This window comes from Neovison vison, chromosome 2 (assembly GCF_020171115.1).
Source record: "Neovison vison isolate M4711 chromosome 2, ASM_NN_V1, whole genome shotgun sequence".
In the NCBI taxonomy this organism is placed as follows: domain Eukaryota; kingdom Metazoa; phylum Chordata; class Mammalia; order Carnivora; family Mustelidae; genus Neogale; species Neogale vison.
In genome coordinates, this window is record NC_058092.1 from 122,222,413 (window position 1) to 122,227,147 (window position 4,735).

The window sequence follows — 4,735 nt, forward strand, 5'->3', positions numbered from 1 at the left end:
CTGGGAAGTTCCACAGGGTCTACTTCTTCTCAAAACACATCCAGTATTTGAGGGAACTGTGCTACAGTAAGATCTCACGAAAGAGATGTGTCTGTGCCCAGTTGGAAAGTGTAGGACGTGTCTGGGTAGCAACCATGAAGTGTCTGATACAGGCCCCTTAGAGGGGATGCGGAAGAAGGTATCTGCTAAGGGAACCTACTTCAGGTGCGTTCTCATTCATAACAGTGTTTCTCTTTTGAGGATGAAGATAGAACAGGGACGGACTAGGGGCACATTAGGTACAGTGAGTAAAGGGGAGACTATGCTGCTTAAGCCTGCCAAACACATATTGGCTGTTCACCACCAGTGTTGATCTGCACTTAGTTTCTGCGTCGAAAACGCTTCCTACACTGAGAGGGAAGTGTGCTTTAGGAGGGATTCACTGCAGTGTTACGTCTGGTAAAGAAGGAAGCTTTTGGAACTGAGTCTGTGGTAACGGCATTAGGCGCACATAGCTTTGCAGTCTCAGACGACTAACCGTTAGACTACAGGAAGTTCTGTTTAAGGGAAACTCCTTCATGCGGAATGTCACTTCTCACAGTGTCTTTCCAGTGGAGGAAAGAAGATAGAACAAGGACTGACAGAGAGAAATTTGCAAACCGTGGTGAAGTAAATGGTAAGACACTTAGGCCTCTATGATGCATACAGGATGTTCAACACCGACGATTTTCCACAATGTCTACTACTTTCAAAACACTTCCAGTATATGATTGAACTGTGCTACTGTAAGTTCCCACGACAGAGATGCGTCTGTGCTCAGTTGGAAAGTGTAGGACGTGTCTGGGTAGCAACAATGAAGGGTCTGATATGGGCCCCATAGAGGGGATGCGGAGGAAGGTATCTGCTCAGGGAACCTACTCATTCATAACAGAGCTTCTGCTTGGAGGAATGAAGGTAGAACACGAACGGACTAGGGGCACATTGGGTACTGTGAGTAAAGGGCAGGCTATGGCGCTTAAGCCTGCCAAACACATAATGGATGTTCACCACCAGTGTTGATCTGCACTTAGTTTCTGCGTCGAAAACGCTTCCTGCACTGAGAGGGAAATGTGCTTTAGGAGGGATTCACTGCACTGTTATGTCTGTTAAAGATGGAAGATTTGGGGACTGACTCTGTGGTAACCGCAATAGGCGCACATAGCTTTCCAGTCTCAGACGTCTATCCGTTGGACAATAGGAAGTTCTGTTAAAGGGAAATTCCTTCATGCGGAATTTCACTTCTCACAGTGTCTTTCCAGTGGAGGAAAGAAGATAGAACAAGGTCGGACAGGGAGAACGTTGCAACCCGTGAGTGAAGTACAGGGTAAGGCACCTAGGCCTCTATGATGCGTACTGGAAGTTTAACACCTGGGATGTTCCACAGTGTCTACCACTTCTGAAAACACTTCCAATATATGAGGGAACTGTGCTCCCGTAAGTTCTCACGACAGGGATGCTTCTGTGCTCAGTTGAAATCTCTAGGATGTGTCTGGCTAGCAATCAGGAAGTGTCTCATTCAGGCCCCTTAGAGGGGATGCGTAGGAAGGTATCTGCTCATGGAAACTCCTTCATGTGCGTACTCATTCATAACAGTGCTTCTCCTTGGAGGAATGAAGGTAGAACACGGACGGACTAGGGGCACATTAGGTACTGTGAGTAAAGGGCAGGCTATGGCGCTTAAGCCTGCAAAACTCATATTGGCTGTTCACCACCAGGGGTGATCCGCACTTAGTTTCTGCGTCTAAAACGCTTCCAACACTGAGAGGGAAGTGTGCTTTAGGAGGGATTCACTGCAGTGTTACGTCTGTTAAGGAAGGAAGCTCTTGGTACTCATGGTAACCGCAATAGGCGCACATAGCTTTCCAGTCTCAGACGTCTAAACGTTAGACTATAGAAAGTTCTGTTTAAGGGAAACTCCTTTATGCGGAATGTCACTTCTCACAGTGTCTTTCCAGTGGAGGAAAGAAGATAGAACAAGGACGGAGCAGAGTGAACGTTGCAACCCGTGAGTGAAGTAGAGGGTAAGGCACTTAGGCCTCTAGATGCATACTGGAATTACAACACCGGGGATGTTCCACAGTGTCTACTTTTTGTCACAACACTTCCAATATATGAGGGAAGTGTGGTACAGTAAATTCTCACGACAGGGATGCATCTGTGCTCAGTTGAATACTCTAGGATGTGTCTGGGTAGCAATCATGAAGTGTCTCATACAGGCCCCTTAGAGGGGATGCGTAGGAAGGTATCTGCTCAAGGAACCTACCTCAGGTGCTTACTCATTCATAACAGAGCTTCTCCTTGGAGGAATGAAGGTAGAACACGAACGGACTAGGGGCACATTAGGGACTGTGAGTAAAGGGCAGGCTATGGCGCTTAAGCCTGCCAAACACATATAGGCTGTTCACCACCAGTGGTGATCCGCACATAGTTTCTGCGTCTAAAATGCTTCCAACACTGAGAGGGAAGTGTGCTTTAGGAGGGATTCACTGCCGTGTTACGTCTGTTAAAGAAGGAAGCTTTTGGGACTGACCTTGTCGTAACCGCAATAGGCGCACATAGCTTTCCAGTCACTGACGTCTATCCGTTGGACTATAGGAAGTTCTGTTTAAGGGAAACGCCTTCCTGCGGAATGTCACATCTCACAGTGTCTTTCCAGTGGAGGAAAGAAGATAGAACAAGGACGGACAGAGAGAATGTTGCAACCCGTTAGTGAATTACAGGGTAAGGCACTTAGGCTTCTATGATGCATACTGGAAGTTCAACACCGTGGATGATCTACAGTGTGTACCTCTTCCAAATCCCTTCCTATATATGAGGGAACTGTGCTACAGTAAGTTCTCACGACAGGGATGCGTCTGTGCTTAGTTGGAAACTCTAGGACCTGTCTGGATAGCCAAGATGAAGTGTTTCATACATGCCCCTTAGAGGGCATGCGAAGGAAGGTTTCTGCTCAGGGAACCTACTTCATTTGCGTACTCATTCATAACAGCGTTTCTCCTTTGAGGAATGAAGATAGAAAAGGGACGGACTAGGGGCACATTAGGTACTTTGAATAAAGGGCAGGCTATGGCGCTTAAGCCTGCCAAACACATATTGACTGTTCACCACCAGTGGTGATCTGCACTTAGTTACTGCGTCTAAAACGCTTCCCACACTGAGAGAAGGACGTGTGCTTTAGGAGGGATTCACTGCAGTGTTACTTTGTTAAAGTAGGAACCTTTGGGACTGACTCTGTGGTAACTGCAGTAGGCGCACATAGCTTTCCAGTCTCCGACGTCTATCCGTTGGACTATAGCAAGTTCTGTTTAAGGGAAACTCCTTCATTCCGAATTTCACTTCTCACTGTGTCTTTCCAGTTGAGGAAGAAGATAGAACAAGGACGGAGCAGAGAATTTTACAACCTCTAGGTGAAGTACAGGATAAGGCACTTAGGACTCTATGATGCATTCTGGAAGTTCAACACCAGGTATGTTCCACAGTGTCCACCTCTTCTCAAAACCCTTCCAATATATGAGGGAACTTTGCTACAGTAAGTTCTCACGACAGGGATGAGTCTGTGCTCTGTTGAAAACTCTAGGATGTGTCTGGGTTGAAATCAGAATTGTCTCATACACGCCTCTTAGAAGGGATTCGTAGGAAGGTATCTGCTCAGAGAACCTACATCAGTTGCGTACTCATTCATAACAGTGCTTCTCCGTGGAGGAATGAAGGTAGAACACGGACGGACTAGGGGCTCATTAGGTACTGTGAGAAAAGTGCAGGCTATGGCGCTTAAGCCTGCCAAGCACATATTGGATGTTCACCACCAGTGGTGATCCGCACTTAGTTTCTGCGTCTAAAACGCTTCCAACACTGAGAGGGCAGTAAGCTTTTGTCGGGATTCACTGCAGCGTTACGTCTGTTAAAGAAGGAAGCCTTTGGGACTCACTGTGTGATAACCGCAATAGGCGCACATAGCTTTCCACTCTCAGACGTCTATCCATTGGACTATAGCAAGTTCTGTTTAAGGGAAACTCCTTCATGCGGAATGACACTTCTCACAGTGTCTTTCCAGTGGAGGAAAGAAGATAGAACAAGGACGGACAGAGAGAACGTTGCAAACCGTGAGTGAAGTACAGGGTAAGGCACGTAGGCCTCTATGATGCATAAGGAAATACAACACCGGGGATGTTCCACAGTGTCTAGCTCTTCTCAAAACACTTCCAATATATGAGGGAACTGTGCTACAGTAAGATCTCATGACAGGGATGCATCTGTGCTCAGTTGAAAACTCTAGGATGTGTTGGGTAGCAATTATGAAGTGTCTCATACAGGCCCCTTAGAGGGGATGCGTAGGAAGGTTTATGCTCAGGGAAGCTACTTCAGGTGCGTACTCATTCATAACAGTGCTTCTCCTTGGAGGAATGAAGATAGAACACGGACGGACTAAGGGCACATTAGGTACTGTGAGTAAAGGGCAGGCTATGGCGCTTAAGCCTGCCAAACACATATTGGATGTTCACCACCAGTGGCGATCCGCACTTAGTTTCTGCATCTAAGACGCTTAAAATACTGAGAGGGAAGTGTGCTTTAGGAGGGATTCATTGCAGTGTTACGTGTTTTAAATAAAGAAGCTTTTGGGACTGACTCTGAGGTAACCGCATAAGGCGCTCATAGCTTTCCAGTCTCAGACGTCTTACCGTTAGACTATAGGAAGTTCTGTTTAATGGAAACTCCT